The sequence below is a fragment of the Mobula hypostoma genome, chromosome 13 (genome assembly GCF_963921235.1).
Source record: "Mobula hypostoma chromosome 13, sMobHyp1.1, whole genome shotgun sequence".
NCBI lineage: Eukaryota > Metazoa > Chordata > Chondrichthyes > Myliobatiformes > Myliobatidae > Mobula > Mobula hypostoma.
In genome coordinates this window covers 44,436,066-44,454,853 of record NC_086109.1, presented here as the reverse complement: position 1 = coordinate 44,454,853, position 18,788 = coordinate 44,436,066, and the positions used below count along the sequence as shown (strand labels likewise).

General features: G+C 41.4%; 1 protein-coding gene across 2 annotated transcripts in view; it reads right to left on the bottom strand.

Moving 5' to 3' along the window:
* The window catches only part of LOC134355557 (alpha-1,3-mannosyl-glycoprotein 4-beta-N-acetylglucosaminyltransferase C-like), a 144,980-nt gene that overhangs the window by 112,824 nt on the left and 13,368 nt on the right, over nt 1-18,788 (bottom strand). The window lies entirely within an intron of this gene.

Below are 18,788 nucleotides of genomic sequence, written 5' to 3'. Positions count from 1 at the left end.
GTACACTATAAATTCCCAGTCACTGAGGTCACGGCCCATAAACTGCGAGTACTATTATCAAATGATTTGTTTCACATCCCTTACTTCTTCATGAACTCCCTCCTTGTATTTTCATGATTATATTTGCTTTACAAAATACCTGCGTCACACACTTAGCTGCACCACCATAGTACTACAAGATAAAATCTGATTCACCCTGCAGGTTGGGTGAGCTTTCAACTGTTCAGTCATGTGTGGGCCTGTAAGGGAGTAGGCATTTCCTGAAGCTTACTTTCCATTTTTCTATTTTCTATTTATGATCTATAATTTAAATTTTTAATATTTACTAATTTTTACTATTATTAATATTTAATATTTGTAATTCAGGGAGCGGGAAGCGCAGAATCAAATATCGCTGTGATGATTGTACGTTCTAGTATCAATTGTTTGGTGACAATAAAGTATAAAGCTTATGAAACTGCAAGCCACTTTGAAATCTTTACATTTTTACCAAGAGTTTTTATGTATAGTCATCAGTCACTACAAGGTTTAGTTATTCCTTTACTAAAGGTTTCTCCCATTTCCTTCCCTCACTTTCTGCAACTTTGTGCCTAATTCTAAGTATTTGACAATACTTTCAGCAGTGGATTGAACAATGAGACAAGCCTTGTTTGATTTATCTGGTGTCTTTGTAGTTGGATTATCCCCAGTGATGGTTTCTAGTCCCCAGCATTGCCATATCATATACAGATGACCAACCTCTTCTCGTTACCACTTACATATTACCTCATGGTGACATTGTCCACAGTCAGCAGCTGCGTTACAAATAAATGGTGATGCTGCTCACGCCTATTTCTCCAATACAGCATTCAAACCTTTGGCTCAGATTGCTTCATCAATGTTCAATGGTTATGGGAATTAAGAATTATTGCAGGAAACGGGCAGAAGCATGACCTTATTGGAAGGTGGAGCAGGCATGAGAACAATGGCCTACTCCTGCTTCTACTTCTTACATTCTCATATCATAACATTTTCCAATTTATTACTGAAAAGACTGTCATTCATGGTCCTCCTGATCTTTGTGAAGGATATATTTTACAAAATTGTAGCCGTCCCTCAGTATTGTACTGGGAGAGTCGATCTGGATTTGGGGTCAATTCGTTCAAGAGGGAGTTGAACCACTAAATTGTGTTACATACCCTGTAACTGGGTTGCCAAACCAGCAGAAATGGACCACTAGTTGGAGTCTGGATTACTGGAAGCTAATAAAGTTTTATTAAAGAAATAAGTAACACAGTACTCTAATCGTAAGGATATAAATGCAACAGGTTAGCAATGATAAAACACACACATACACAGGACTAGGGTAATAGAAATCAACCAAGCTCTATCGCAGTCTAGGGGTAAAATGGTCAGTCTCAAGTGACGTAGAGTTCAGTTCAGCTTAGCACAGTTCGCAGTAATCACTGTTGTGCAGTTGGAGAGAGAGAGATATGCAAATTTTGATTCAAGCAGACCTTTGATGTTCTTCGCAGTTGGCTTTCGGGCAGACCCTTTTATGTCTTCTATCCCGCTGTGGTCACCGACTGTGACCCCTACGTTCCGGATACGACCGTTCTTCCACGGTGAACCCGGCACCCAGGCAAGGATGGACACACACACCAGGTTCCCGCTGATCGTACCTTTTCACCCTGTGAGTCTATGGTTGGTTCCCTCGAATCAGACCTCCAAACTTTCACCAACTTGTGGGGGCACACCGCTCTTCCAGGATCTCGTTATCTCGTGATCTTGTGGTGTGTCGTGCCTTAGCAAACCTGTTCTTTTTATCCCCCTGCTGGGGTATCGCCTGTCCATCAAACTTCAAACAGTTCAGGTTCAAAGCAACCAGTCTGTCAATATTCTGAACTGTGTTTCTTTTCCGTTATCTCTCTCTTCTCTCCCATTAACATTTTGAACGTTCCTCCATTGTCTCCCTTATCTCTTTCACATTAGCATCAATCTTCTAATAATTTGGTTTGTTGTCACAATTATTTAACTCAGAAAAGGTTACTACATTGGGCTATGGCTGCAGGATTCTGCAATTATTTATTATGTGAATGAAAAGCCCAACAATGAGAGTTTCACTGACGGCAAGGGACCTTTCCATGGACAAAGACAGGTCATCATACAGCCAACGTAATTCCCAACAGACTAAAAACATAGAACAAAATGGAGTCTACAATTCCAGCCAATATCAAGCAGACTAATAACGAGGTTCAAGTTGTTTTAGAAACTTGCCAATAGATGAAAATTTGACATTGCCAGCATCAAGGTTTGTTTTGTATTAGGTTTTGGAAATAACATTTGAGATCAGCTAACCTCCTATTATCATATTGAAAGCAGCCATACGGCCCATTGCGTGTATGCTATTAATTTCGATACTACCATTTCTCTCTTTACTATTTATCCTCACCAGTGATCCTCCTGCTATCCACTTACAGTAGGGCATTTTACAATGAGCTAATTAACCTCTCAATTAGACCATCTTGGGAATTGGGAAGGAGCAATAGGAGAAAGCCATAGAGTCATAGAGAACGAGGTAAGTTCACACAGACAGAGTATCAAAGTGAAATGTCACATTTATTGTCAGATGCTAAGTTCATGTATGTAGTTATAATGAAAAACTTACAGCAGTTTCAGGGGTATATAACATCATATACGCAGCAAGCTTCACAACACTCAGAGAAGAAATTCCCCTTTATCTTAAACACAAGAAGTTGACTCCATATCTGACTATGTCCCCCTAACTCAAAACACTCCTACTAATGAGAACATCCTAAGATCTATCCTTGCTCATTGCAGCAGAGTGGTGATCTTCCATTAGGGAGTCATTGGTTTGACTGTGATGCATGGTATGGACATTATGCAATATCCCAAAACTGGCCACCAATGTGAATTATCAGAGGCAGCCAACGCAAAACTCAGTACTTCCCAGAATGGAAAACATTGCCATTAAAAAAAACACAAGAAGCATCGCATAAAGAGTGTAATGGAAAGTAAAAATTATGTTTACACAGACTTGAAAACCTCTGACAAAGTGGATATATTCAACAACAGCTGTTGTTACATAAAGGCGAGAACTCAAATGATTCAGTAGCTATTTATAAAATGAATTAATGATACAAACACAACCCCATCTATCAGTGATAAAGTGCTTTCAGCTGCAGGGCTCAATACTATACATTACCATTAAATCCTGGAGTAATAACAGCACTTTTATGCACTGATTAAGAGATAATGAACACAAGAGTGTTGCATGATCATCTGCTTTAGCATCAGTGGTTTATTCGCATGTGTGATGCAAGCTAATGAATAAATAAAGATATTCACAAAATTAATTTTCTTTTGAATTCATGCTCTTTCTCACCACAGTGCCATGACTGTACGGAATGGGCAGTGATTATCTAGATAACTGTTGGTTCTATTTGATTTCTTTCCTGTGAAAAATGACATTGAACTCAGGTACTAAACCTAGCTGGCATCTCTAATTCCTTAACATTTTATAATCATTCCAACAATTCAAAGGTTGTACGTGCCTTTTCTATAGGATGCCCTACATTGGCACAGTTTAATTGGTGACAGCAACATAAAAGCACAAGTGAAAGGAACAAGCCTTAAAAGAACTTGAGTCACTTCTATTGTTTAAAAAGACCATGGATTTCCACCTCAATTTCCATAATCCTTGATTCCCTCATTGATAGAGGAAATTGGTGAATATCATCCATGTATGTAATTAATAGCTCAGCATCAACAGCTATCTTAACTCTAGACTTTCACACGATCATCTTACTTGGTTAATCTCTTCTCATTTGCCTTTACCTATTTTAAATTCCCATTGAAGAAAAAGTCCTCACAACATTTATCCTGTATATTCCCTTCAGAATCTCATGTTTCAATGACCTCTCCTCACTCTTCCAGAATCCATTATAGACGAATTCTGTTCAATCTTTCCCTCTCATCTCAGAAAACACACTTTTTGAAATGAGTGAAAGTGTATACTGTACTGCAGGTGTGAACCACTAGAGCCCCAAAAATGATCTTACACCTCTACCACAGGATTTAATTTGATGTCTTCTAACTTGCTGTACCAGCACCCTACAAGGACCAGTAAATCTTTCTGAAAATACTAATATTTAGTCATCTAATGCCAATTAAAGTTATACTTTGCTTTTCTAGTCTTGAAAGTATAGACACAAACTCAACATTTCAGGAACAGTTTCCTCCCCTCTGCCATCAGATTTCTAAAAGGAGATGGAACTCACTATTTTATTCCTCGCTTACACACACAGTATCTTATTGTAATTTATAGTTTTTTATTATTATGTTTTGCATTGGATTATTACCACAAAACACCAAATTTCATGACATATGCCAGTGATATTAAACCTGATTCTGATTCTTTCTGTGGAAGTGAATAACTCACAATCATATTATTATACAGCAGCTGCCTATATTTCCATAAGACATAGGAACAGAATTAGGCCATTCAGCCCATTGAGTCTGCTCTGCCATCCCATCCTGACTGATTTATTATCCCTCTTAACTTCATTCCCAGGCCATCTCCCCATAACCTTTGATGCTCTTACTAATCACAAACCTATGAACCTCCGCTTTAAATATTACCATTTAGTTTGTCTATATCCTTTACAGTGTCCCTTTCAGAAACTATTTTCCCCAGAAACCTTGATTAGATTATTCTTGATTCAGTCGTTCAAGTCGTTAATATAGATTGCAACTTGCTGAGCATCCAACACTGATCCTAGAAGCTCTGTACAGGTTACAGTTGCTAACTTGAAAAGATCGGTTTATTCCTACTCGTTTCTCTCTGTTAAACAATGGCAATCCATACCAATATTATAACCCTCAACCCTATCAGTCCTGATTGCATGTAATAATCTTTTGTGTGGCATCCCATCAAACCCTTTTGAAAATCTAAGTGCACCAGATCGACTGGTTCTCCTTTATCTAACCTTCCAATTGCAAAGAGTTCTAATAAATTCATTGAACATGGTTTCCCTTTCCTAAAACTATACTAATTAATCAAGTTTTGTGTTTTTAAGTATTGTTGCTTTCTCAAATTAATTTAAAATATCTTACCATGAATAAACCATCAGGAAGTTATATCTACATGGATAGTTCAAAAATATTGTTTAGATATTTGTACACACTAGCTTGTAATGTAGAAAATGTACAAAAATGGTTGACAAGTTCCCAGACAACAGGAATTCTGCAGATGCTGGAAATTCAAGCAACATACATCAAAGTTGCTGGTGAACGCAGCAGGCCAAGCAGCATCTATAGGAAGAGGCGCAGTCGACGTTTCAGGCCGAGACCCTTCGTCAGGACAAGGGTCAAGGGTCCTGACGAAGGGTCTCGGCCTGAAACGTCGACTGCGCCTCTTCGTATAGATGCTGCTTGGCCTGCTGCGTTCACCAGCAACTTTGATGTATGTTGCTTGACAAGTTCCCAGATCTGTGTTTGGGATCTAAGGGAGGTGTGTTAGCTGATAGCTATTATTAACCACAAATTAAAGTGGTTCTCTACTTCCCAGGGATCTAGGCTTCAGAGAGTTCACCCACTTCTGGCAGGAAGTAGACTACAACTTTGAAGCAGTGTTGAAGCAACAGGTATAAATTGATCAGCACTCATCTTCAAGTCTGTTTGTGCCAAACTGTCCCCATTAATTTGAGAGGCCGTTGAGACCAGCTTTGTTTGAGTGATCAAGGTCCTCAGCTACTTTTGGCCAGTGGATTAAGTAACTTTCAGAAGCATGAACTTTATTTCTTTCCCCACTTTCTTCCTGGAGTTCAGCTATCATCAGCATAGGCAGTAGGAAAGGTTCTAGGTTAGCATTGATCAAGGGATAAACCTTAGTAGCAATAATAATAATAATAATAATAATAATAATAATAATAATAATAAATAAGACACCCTCAAATATAGGACCCAGTTGTTACTTACTTGCCGCTATGAACCCCGGAACCTGGAGGACCAGTAGACCACTCTTAGTCTGGCCTCTACCCTTTGACCTGTTTGGCATGGGAGACCCTACCAAGAGCCAAAGCATAAAGCCTTGACTCCAACCAGCATAGCTTTCTGGGTCATTGAGGCACGCAAGCCTTCAAACCACGGCAAGGTTGTGGTCCTCTTGGAAAAGGAATTATATTGATAGGATCTTATTGTGTATGTTTCAACTCAAGGCATCAGATCTTTGCATAGCTTTGGATATGCATCCAATGGCACCGTCTGGTGTGACATAGCCTTTCCACGTTAACTAGCGGAAATTAGTTGTCAGGCAAGTTTTTCCACCACAATAATACAAGGAATAAACCCATCAGTAGATTGGTAAGGGAATGCGAACTAAACGCTGATAATAGCACCTCTATATTAACTTTCTTCCGGTCAAGATGGCGGCTGTGTACAATGCTCCTTCGGTAGACATCTTTTGGCCAGATTACGAAACCATATATTTCACTTCTTTTATGTCTTTTATGTTTGTTTCTCATCTTGAATGTGATTCTGGAACTGTTGGAGCCTGTGATTTGCAGTTTGGAGATCGTTTGAGTGTCTCAGTGCTCTGCAATCTCCGACAGGATTCTGGGAGACAAAGGCAAAGTGCACAAACCTCGTGGTGAGTGGGCGGCAGGACGGGCCACAAGTTAATGTTCGATTCCATTTTGCAGATTAAAAATTCCATTGTTGACCGATTAAAGTGACAAGGGAGAATGAAACATTGGGGAGAGGCTACCACTAGGCCTGGACAATATTACCAGGTTTTCTGCTTTTTGGAGATGGACTAGGACTATAGACTTTTTTTTTCCAGTCTTATAGTTTCTCTAATTCTGTTTTTCACCCAATCTTCCTTGTTTTTTTTTGTGAGTAGGGGAGGGTATTTGGTGTTGATGTGCCTGTTCAGTTTTCGTTTTATTTTGTGTGGGGAGGAGGGATTTGAGGGGCTGATGATTGTGCTGCTGTTCTTTTCTTTCTTGGCTATCTGGAGAAGAAGAATTTCAGAATTGTATACTTTGATAATGAATGAATGTTTGAACCTTTTGAGATATCACTGGCCCTTTGATGAGCCCATATCTCCTGCTGGATAGCAGACACTGGCAACACAAGATTTGAATTAGGTCAGTTCAAAAGAGCATTAAGTCTCCCATTTTCCTTTTCCCTCATTCATCTTCATCTTCAAGGGAGCCTTTATTCTGTTGTTGCCTGCTCCTATGGAAAAGGTAGATTAGGAGGTGATCTGTTTCCCAGTCATAGGTATGGTGAGTGAGCTGTCAGGAAAACATCCTGTTGAAGTTTAGACATGTGCATCAGGGAAAAAAACCGACCTCATGATTTTGTGGATCATCTGATTAATGCCACCAATTGTTTAGTACACCAATAAAGATTAACTCCAAATTCCTGGATTTCATTTCAATGGGAATTCAGTATGGTGGAAGATGGATAAGGACCATCTGCATGGAAAAACTTTGCTCAGATCAGACTTGATGAACTGAAATGGTGCACAGTATTTGGTTGACAAGATTTATAGCTGAACAAACTCTCCCCATAAAACCTAGCAGTGGAAGCACAAGTAAATCAAGTACAAACCACAAAATAATTACATTTGAAAACAGAACTATAAATGAATGCTTGTAAATAGGACTTCGTAGGGAAAAATAAATCACCCTATTTATTCATCTCAGTGACAAGTGTAATTAGACTTGGGTTTAGCTGACAAAATTTGCCCATGATTTGTGTTCATTTCAATGTGAGGGTGGAGATTGAGTGATATGTAGCATTAAACTACATGTGCTAATCTCATTTCCATTACATTTAGAAGGGGGCACTGATAGCATCCATTAAGTGTTTTCCTAAAAGAACTCAATATTTCAAATCTTAATCTAAATTGCTTACAATCTGAGCTCAGATGCAAACCTCAAAGTAAAAGCAATTGGTCAAGTTTGTTTTCAGAAATGCCCACTTATCATTGTTAATTGAATTGAAATGGATATCAGAGTACTCAAGAATCCAGTACAAAATATTATTCTTTGTCTAGAGGTTAAGAACGGAGAGAGATAAAAGACAGGAAATTATAGGCCAGTTAGCCGGACTTCAGTCGTTGGAAAGATGTTGGAGTCCATCATTAAGAATGAGGTTTTGGGGTATGATAAAATAAGCTGAGTCAGCATGGTATCTCCAAGGGGAAATCTTGCCTGACAAAACTGTTAGAATTCTTTGAGAAAGTAATAGGCAGGTCAGTGGATGTTGTTTACTCGGATTTTCAAAAGGCCTTTGACAAATTGCTGCACATGAGAGTGCTTAACAAGATAAGAGCCCATGATATTACAGGAGAGATACTAGCATGGATAGAAGATTGGCTGACTGGCAGGAAGCAAAGACTGGGAATGAAGGTTTCCTTTTCCAGTTTACTACCAGTGACTACCAGGTTGTTCTACAGGGGTTGAGGTCGGGACCGCTTCTTTTCACATTAGATGGCAATGATTTGGATGATGGAATTTAACTTTGAGGCCAAGTTTGCAGACAATACAAAGGTAGTAGAAAGGACAGGTAGTGTTGAGGGAGCAAGGAGTCTGTACAAGGACTTAGATTAGGAGAATAGACAAAGAAGTGGCAGAAGGAATACAGTGTAGGGAAGTCTATGGTCATGCACTTTGGTAGCATGAATAAAGATGTAGACAATTTTCCAAATGGGGAGAAATTTCAAAAACATGATGTGCAAATAGATTTTGGAGTCCTTGCGCAGGATTCCCTAAAGGTTAATTTGCAGATTGAGTTGGTCGTAGTAAGGAAGGCAAATACAATGTTAGCATTCAGTAGGAGAGGATTAGAATATAAAAGCAAGAATGTAATGCTGAGGATTTATAAGGTATTGGTCAGACCACACTTGGAGTACTGTGAGCAATTTTGGCCCCTTTATCTAAGAAAAATGTGCTGGCATTGGAGAGGGTTCAGAAGGAAGTTCACAACAATGATTTCAGGAATAAAAGGGCTAACATATGAGGAGCATTTGATGGCTCTGGGCCTGTGCTTGCTGGAGGGTAGAAGAATGAAGGAGAGATCTTGTTATTGTTATGGCATCACTCAGCCAGATTTTCAATCTCCCTCCTATATGCTGATTCATCACCGTCTTTGATTCAACCTACAACAGTGGGGTTGTCAGCAAACTTGAATATGGTATTGGAGTTGTGCTTAGCCACACAGTCATAAACGTAAAGTGAGTAGAGCAGAGGCTAAGCATACAGTCTTGTAGTGCACCTGAGCTGATAGAGGTCATGGAGGAGATGTTTTTACCAATCCAACCTGACTGGGGTCTGCAACTGAGGAAATCAGATCCAATTGCACAAGGAGGTATTGGGGCCAAGGTCTTGAAGCTTATTGATTAGTTTTGAGGGGATGGCAGTATTGAATGCTGAGCTGTAGTCAATAAAGAGCATCTTTGCGATCCAGATGATTCAGGGTTCAGTGAAGACCAAAAGACTACAAGACATAGGAGCACAATTAGGCTGGAACAGTCCTTTACCCAGAATCTGCTCTGCTATTCCATCAAGGCAGATTTATTATCCCTCAAACCCACTATCCTTTCTTCACCCTATAGCCTTTGACATCCTTACTAATCAAGAACTTCTTCTTTAAATAAACCAATGACTTGGCCCCTTTAGCTGCCTGGGCCAATGGATTCCACAGATTCACCACTCTGTGGCTGTGGAAATTCCTTCTCATCTCTGTTCTAAATGGACAGTCTTCTATTTTGAGGCCGTGCCCGCTAGTCTTACACTCACTCACTATAGGAAACATCCTCTCTCCACCCGCTCTTCTTAGGGTTTCAATGTTCAATGGGTTTCAGTGAGATTGCCCCACCCACTATTCTCCAGAGCAAGTACAAGCAAAGATCCATCAAAAGCTCCCCATACATTAATCAGCTTTAAGCCTTCCTTTTCTCATTTTAAATATACCCTATCTAGTATTTGACATTTCCACTATATACCATATCAGTGCCTCTCATAATATTATATTCTATCGATCGCTCTCAGCCTCCAATACCCCAGAGAAAACAATACAAGTTTTACCAGCCTCTCTTTATGGTGAATAGTTTTAATCCAGGCAAAATCCTGGTGAACTGTTTTCCACACTCCCCAAAACCTTTGTATTCTCCCTGACAACTAGAACAGAATACAATGCTCTGAATTTCTAGCATTCTTTGTTTTTATTTCATAGTTTCAGCATCTGCAGTGGTTTGCTTCTTCAGTTTATATCTTGTTGTTTCACCTGTGTCATTTCTTCTTCCTCTGTTTCCAATACTTTTCTCCTGTTTGTATCTCCACCAGACACATACCCTCTGCAAACCTTCACCTCTTGCCTCAGCTGACACTGCCACACCTGTCGTTGAGGCTCCTGCTCTCCCCTTTTGAACAGGCAATCCCTGTTCTCATCACATTCTCAGTTCTCTCCAACTTAAACTTGTTTGAAATCTAACTTTTCTGAATTATAATGAAAAGTTACCAACTTAATAATAATTGTTTCTGTCTTGGCTGACTTGCTGAGTGTTTTCAGAATTCTCTTTTTTATCTCAGGCTTCTTTCTCTTTAAGTAACAAAAATATTGTTAGCAGTTTTGTGAAAATGTGAATATTCTTGTAGGTCCTTGATAAAATCTATCATTCTAATGTTCCCCTTTTAAAAAGTCAAAACTAGTCAGGGGTGTCTTTGGTTCTGGATATCTCAATTGGATAGATCAGGTGTTGGGCAATGTGATGCACTGCATTAAGCAATGAGCTGGAAGACAAACTGGCAACTAATTGCAAGGTATACCTGCAGTCCTCAGGACTCAACAGGGCTCTGTTCCTCAGAACTGCTTGTAATCTGAACTATCTGCAAGTCAGAAGTGAGCTACAACAGTGTGTAGGAAAGGATCACAGCTGTATGCTTCTATAGATACACAGCTCAGAGTATCTTGACTGACTGGTTGCAACACAATCTGATATGGAAACACCGACACCCTTGACTGACTGGTTGCGTCACAGTCTGGTATGGAAACATCAACACCATTGACTGACCGGTTGCTTCACAGTCTGAGATGGAAACACCAATGCCCATGAATGAAAAAGCCCACAAAAAGGTAGTGGATACAGCCCATTCCATCACAAGAAATCCCTCCCCTCTATTAAGCTCATCTACGAGGAGAGCTGCCACAAGAAAGTAGCATCCATTATCAAGTGCCCCCATCACCCAGGCCATATCTTTTCTCACTGCTGCCATTGTGAAAGAGCTCCAGGAGCCTCAAGTCCCACACCGCCAGGTTCAGGAACAGGCTGAACCCTTCAAACATCAGGCTCCTGAACCGGCGTGGATAACTTCATTCAACACTGAACTGATTGCACAACCAATGGACTCACTTTCAGGGACTTGCAAGAACATTAATCTCAGGGTACATGTACTTTGATAATAAATTTACTTTGTACTTTTTCAGAGGAGCAGCCGCCAGCCCTGCTGACTCAATGTTCAGTGCCCACCACCCAGCTAGGCTTGACCCAGTTCTTGATTGTTTTGGCTTGGGGGGGGGGGCGGTGGGTGCAGGAGTCGTGTGAAGGGGTGTTGGGACAGAAGGTAGAAATGGCCTATTCCACCGTGAAGACACCTGCAGTCCCAATGCAGCCAGTAAATCCATCCTGTCTTTCCCACTGTTCTTCCAAATGCTCCTTCATGTACAGAGGCTGCCCACAAGTTGGGCTTTCATAGAGTCATAGAGTGCTACAGGCTCTTCAGCCCACTTAGTCTATGCTGTCCTGGTCTTCTGCCTAGTCCCTGGACAAAAGCACTCCATATTCCCTCATCCATGCAGTAACCCTTCGAGCTGGTGCGTGCTGTGATCTCTGTTGCATGATCTCAGATTTAGTTCTTTTTTTTTATTTGTTGTTTAGGTTTGTGGGGATTTGTTTTGGGGACAGAGAGGGGTGTCGGAGGTCATGTTAGGGTTTAGGAATATGGATGTTTGCGAGTTAGAGGTCAGGTCAGAGTCTAGGTCTCCGTCCCACATTCAAAGATCATCAACACATACGTAGGACCTGTCTGATCAGATGTTGGATGTCAGACAGGTAGAGAGTGGATGAAGGAAGCTCCTAGGTCACTGAGTTGTCGGCAAGTTCCTGAGTGAATTCTGTGCAGGCAGGAGGATTGCGCTCTGATGACTCACTGGGTTTATGAATTGGTGAGACCAGAGTTTGAGGCCTGGTGTTCAGGTCCCCACCATCACCGATTCCAGGTTTCAAAGCCCAGTGATTGGTGTGTCCTGGGATTGATGTCGAGGATCAAGGCCCGAGAAGGTCTGGAGGTTGATGCCTGTAGGCCAGAGCTGAGTCTGCGAATCTCTGTGAGTCCACGTGGAGGTCATAGCCCATTGTGTTTGGGTCCAAGTTCATGATTGCTGGAGACTGGAGCCTGAGGCCTGTCATGGGGTTAAAGGGGTGTGTGTGTTCTGTGTGGGAGGGACAGGGCTTGTTTAGTGCTATTGTTGTTTGCTGTGATCTGTGTTGTTCTACCGAAAACTGTGGGCATGCTATTTTGGCGCTAAGTGTGTGGCAATATTTATGGGCTGCCCTCAACACACTCTGAGGTGTTGGTTGTTAACCCAAAGAGACATTTCACTGTATGCTTTGATGTACATGTGACAATTAAACTTGAATCTTGAGTTTCCAATCCAAACTTCTCTTAAATGTTACAAATGAACTCCCACCTACCACTTCCACTGGCTTCATGTTCCACACTCGTAGCACCCTCTGAGTGAAAAGGCTTCCCACCAGATTCCCCTTAAATATTACAACTTTCACCTAAACCCAGTTCTAGTCTCACCCAACCTGAGGGGAAAAGGCTGGCCAGCATGCACTCTGTCTATGCTCTCGTAATTGTGTACACCTTTATGAGAACCCCCCTTATTCTCCTGCACTTCAGGAAATAATGTCCTAACCTAAAAAGAGAAGTTCTGCAGATTCTGGAAATCAAAGCAACACACACACACACACAATATGCTGGAGGAACTCAGCAGGCCAGGTAGCAACTCTGGAAAAGAGTAAACAGTTGACGTTTCAGGCAGGCACCCTTCATTCTAATCTACTCAGCCTTTCCCTTTAACTCAGGTCCTCAAGACCCAGCAATGTTCTTGCAAATTTTGTCTGTACTCTTTCAGGCTAACTGACATCTTTCCTGTTGGTAGATGACCTGACCAGAACCGCACACAATACTCCAAGTTCAGCCCGTCCAATATCTTCAACATCATATAATAACTTCAACTTCACCCCAACTCCTGTACTCAATGCACTGACGAGGGCATAAAACCACGAGACATGGGAGCGGAATTTAGGCCATTTGGCCCATCGAGTCTGCTCTGCCATTCAGTAATGGCTGATCCTTTTCTCCCCCCACCCCCCACCCCCAAGCATGAACTGTAGAAGAATTTGGCAAAGCGTATTATATCAAACCATCAGTTTACTCCATTGGCAGAGGCTGTTTAAGCTGGTAATGTATTGTCTTTAAAATAAGACCAATCAATCATGAGGGCACTGCAGTCAGTGCAAGGTGGTCTATTCTCACAGAGGCAGTTGCCAGTGAGTGCAGCACCTTGACAGAAGTTGCTGTTTGAGAAGGATGACTGGTCACTCATCGGGAAATAAGGCATGTTGACTGATTGACTCCTGTTATGAGTACATGGGATTCATCTTGTTGTATCGAGGACTAGAAAGGAAGTGAAGAGTCTCTTTTTACCCCCCAAAAGCTTACATGAGCAGCACTGTAATTGTGATTGTTTGTAACAGTATATCACCACAGAATGTTAAATTCTGGTCTTGCGTAACTTATTCATCCCCAGTTCAGTTTGGAGGCAGTTGGGGTATTCTTAAGAAACCACCTTCCATTAGAATCTTATGCTTTCAGCCAGAGAAATGGCTGAGAGGCAAATACAAGTGGAAAACCCCAAGCATTTTATCAGCTGCTGCTCTGGGAATGTTCCAATTGGTAGTTAATACCCTAGTAGGAGAGCAAGGTCAGAAATGGTCAGACCCACCAGAGCATCTCCAACTGAGCAATAGGTTTGCAACTTTACTAAAGTGCAAAAAAACTTTCAGTCAATAAGTTAAGCCCTTAGATAAAAGGACACACAACCAGATATACCATTCTAAGGTTCTGTTGTTTTCTTCATGCATTTTACATCTGTGAACATTACCTTATACTTATTCAAATTAGACACACTTCACAAAGAATTAGCCAGCTGCAAAGCAGTTCCAAATCAATGGAATGATTTACTTTTTGCTAACTTACATAATTTTGTGTTCTCAACAAATTTAGAAATGCCTTTTTTAATACTTTCATCTAGGTCAGTAGTGAAAACCTTAAAAAGTTGGGGATCGAGAAAGTAGAATTCCACAAATCAGCACTTTGCAACTCGCAGTTTTCTTTTCACCAAGCCAATGTTTCACCTAATTATTTGCTTCATCAGAGATCTAAGTCTTGGAACAGAATATTCTTTCAAGGTCAAAGCACAACCTATTAGTGGAGAAGCACAACCTTCTCCACTATCTTGATCTGTGGGATTAGAGAGTGATTTGGTGTGGGTACGTTGGAATTCCCTTCAATTGGCAATTAAATGTGTCTGGTTCATTGGAATTCAATTTTATTGGAGTGATTTTTTCCAATGTTAATTGAGCAGCATGGGAGAGAAAGGAGGGCAATTTGGTGTGAGCATCAGGAATTCTATAAAACTGATTGTGATTTAATTTAACCTAAACTAAATATTAAGTCCAGCAATTTTAACATGAACTTGAATTTTGTCTGAATTAAGTGTAAATGCTATTGCCATTTTAGTCGGTCATTTGTAAAAACTGGTTGCAAGTAAGAAAAACAGCTTTTCACGTCAACACACTTCATGTGGCAGTGCTGATGACGTGTGTTGGGAATCATGTTGATTCTAGCTGGTCTGTTATCAAATATGTCGCTAGCTGGGAGGATATATATAATATTATACACTGTTAGTATCTGACAGGTGTTTGGACAGTCAAGGTAACTTCAGGTGTTCTTTTTCTGAATCAGTTGTGTTGAGAGTTAGACCTAACTAAAATTTTGTCTGTCAGACATTATGCACTTGGAAGATATTTGTTTGTACTTAGATGTCTTTCTTCATTCTGCTGTGTTTTAGTTTAGAGTGAGCACATTTCTCTTCAGTTGTAGCTGCGCTGCTGCTGCATTGTGTTAGCTAGGCGAGGGTGTAGATCTCCAAAGGATGGCTATCATGGATAATCAACATTAAGGGATGGAAATTTATATCAGAGACACTTTTTAATTCCCGAGTTCTCTTTATATCCAATTAAGCAATGAATCTGGAAATCCATTAGATAGTTATTACATCATTCCCCACCAGCTTTGACTCTGTGGATAAGTATTCTATATTTCTTTTATTATTAACCAGGGTCTTCAAGGATTCAGATTACGCAAGTACTGTATAGGATAAATGGAATATCCTTAAACTCTCTTCCTCACGTTTTCTTTCCTGCTTCTTAAATCCAAATCAGTACAGAGCTGGGAACCATGTTGGCTCTGACAACTGATATGGATTGCCTTTTGCTGTAGCGTAGACCCTTTCAGTTAGGCACTACCAAATTCTGATTAGCTTTCAAATTGTTATACAAAGGCTTTTGACAAGGTCCCACACAGGAGATTAGTGTGCAAACTTAAAGCACATGGTATTGATGTGGATAGAGAATTGGTTGGCAGACAGGAACCAAAGAGTGGGAATAAACGGGACCTTTTCAGAATGGCAGGCAGTGACGAGTGGGGTACCGCAAGGCTCAGTGCTGGGACCCCAGTTATTTACAATATATATTAATGACTTAGATGAGGGAATTAAATGCAGCATCTCCAAGTTTGCGGATGACACGAAGTTGGGCGGCAGTGTTAGCTGTGAGGAGGATGCTAAGAGGATGCAGGGTGACTTGGATAGGTTAGGTGAGTGGGCAAATTCATGGCAGATGCAATTTAATGTGGATAAATGTGAGGTTTTCCACTTTGGTGGCAAGAACAGGAAAACAGATTATTATCTGAATGGTGGCCAATTAGGAAAAGGGGAGGTGCAACAAGACCTGGGTGTCATTGTACACCAGGCATTGAAAGTGGGCATGCAGGTACAGCAGGTGGTGAAAAAGGCAAATGGTATGCTGGCATTTATAGCAAGAGGATTCGAGTACAGGAGCAGGGAAGTACTACTGCAGTTGTACAAGGCCTTGGTGAGACTACACCTAGCATATTGTGTGCAGTTTTGGTCCCCTAATCTGAGGAAAGACATTCTTGCCATAGAGGGAGTACAAAGAAGGTTCACCAGATTGATTCCTGGGATGGCAGGACTTTCATATGATGAAAGACTGGATCAGCTAGGCTTATACTCTCTGGAATTTAGAAGATTGAGGGGGGATCTTATTGAAATGTATAAAATTCTAAAGGGATTGGACAGGCTAGATGTAGGAAGATTGTTCCTGATGTTGGGGAAGTCCAGAACTAGGAGTCACAGTTTGAGGATAAAGGGGAAGCCTTTTAGGACTGAGATGAGGAAAAACTTCTTCACACAGAGAGTGGTGAATCTGTGGAATTCTCTGCCACAGGAAACAGTTGAGGCCAATTCATTGGCTATATTTAAGAGGAAGTTAGATAAGGCCCTTGTGGCTAAAGGGATCACGGGATATGGAGAGAAGGGAGGTACGGGGTTCTGAGTTGGATGATCAGCCATGATCGTACTGAATGGCAGTGCAGACTCGAAGGTCCGAAAGGCCTAGTCCTGCACCTATTTTCTATGTTTCTATGTCTCTGCCTACTTATTTGTAGGATGAGTAAAAAAGGGGCAGTTTATCTGAATGATATAACCTGCCAAAAATGATCTGCTAGAGTAGGCCAATTATTACATCAATCAATGTGAAACACTAATGTCAACATTGTCGAATTGGAATGTCATGATGCCGTTAGCAGCTTGCTTTTAACACTTGTGGAGGTTTAAGCTTTCAGCTGCCAATTAGATATGTCATCAAGTGCTTACAATTTAGTTATTGATCTCATTTCTACTATGTATGGCTTTAAGCGAACTAGCATTTGGTGTTTCTATAAACATGAGAAATTCTGTAGATGCTGGAAATACAAAGCAACACATACAATATGTTGAAGAAACTCAGCAGGTCAGGCAGCATCCATGGAAATGAATAAACAGTTGACCACTGTTTTGGACCAAGTCCCTTCTTCAGGACAGGAAAGGAAGGGAGAAGATGCCAGAATAAAAGGTTGGGGGGCGGGAAGAAGTATAGTTAGAAATTGATAAGTGAATCTGGGTCAGTTGGAAAGATAAAGAGCTGGAGAGGAAGGAATCTAATAGGAGAGGTGAGTGGACCAAAGGAGAAAGGGAAGGAGGAAGGGACCCAGGGGGAGGTGATAGGCAGGTGAACAGAGGCAAGAGGCCAGAGTGGGGAATAGAAGATGAGAGAGGGGGAAAGATTTTTATTTAATCCAGAATTCAGGCCATCAGGTTGGAGGCTATCAAATAGAATCCAAGGTGCTGCTCCTCCACCCTGCAGGTGGCCACATAGTGGTACAAGAGGAGGCCATGGACTGATATGTCAGAACAGAAATGTTTGGCCACTAGAAAGTCCCTCCAAACACCATCACTGACCTCATCAATTCTGGAGAACTCCCATCCACTGCCACCAAACGCATTCCTTTACCTGGCACTGCTTGCTTCTACCTCCTATCCAATATCCACAAACCCGGCTGTTCAGTAGGCGCTTTGTCTTGGCCTACTCCTGCCCCAATTAACTCGTCTCCTCATGCCTCGACCCCATTCTTTCCCCCGTGGTTCATGTCCCTTCACATCTACATCCGTGACACTTGTCCTGTTCTCGATCTCCTCACTAACTTTCAATTCCCTGGTCCTGACTGCCTCATTTGTACCTTGGATATCCAGTTTCTTTACACTTCTACCCCCCATTAAGAAAGCCATATAACTTGTTTTCCTGTAAAAGAATCAACCAGTTCCCCTCCACCACCACACTGCTCTGCCGAGCAGAACGGGTCCTCACCCTCAACAATTTTTCCTTCAGCTCCTCCCACTTTCTCCAAACTTGAGGGGTTGCCATGGGCAACAGCATGGGCCCCAGGTATGCCTGCCTGCCCTCTCAGTTAGTCCACGTTCCAAGCTTTCCCCAGTAATGCTGTTTCTCCACTACATAGAACTGCATTGGCACTGCTTTATGCACCTATGTTGAGCTCATCAATTTCATCAAATTTACCTCTAACTTTACCCTGCCCTTAAATGCACTTGGTCCATCTCTGACACCTCCCTCCTCTCTGTCAATCTCTGTCTCTGGAGACAAGCTGTCGACCAACACCTCTTCCCATCCTGTCTCTTGTAAAACTGTTATTCCCTTTTCTCTGTTTCCTGGTCTCCACTGTATCTGTTCCCAGGACGCAGCTTTCCTTTCCAGGACATCAGAGACGTCCTCCTTCATCAACGAACAGAGTTTCCCTTTCCCCCACCATAGACGCTGCCCTCACCTGCATCTCCTTCATTCCCTGAACATCCACGCTCACTCAGTCTTCTGCCACCTTAACAGGGACAGAGTTCCTCTTGTCAGGGATAGAATTCCTCTTGCCTCTACCTACCATTCCGTGAGCCTCTGTTTCCAACATATCCTTTTCCAAAACTTCCACTATCTCCAAAGGGATCCTACCATCAACCATATT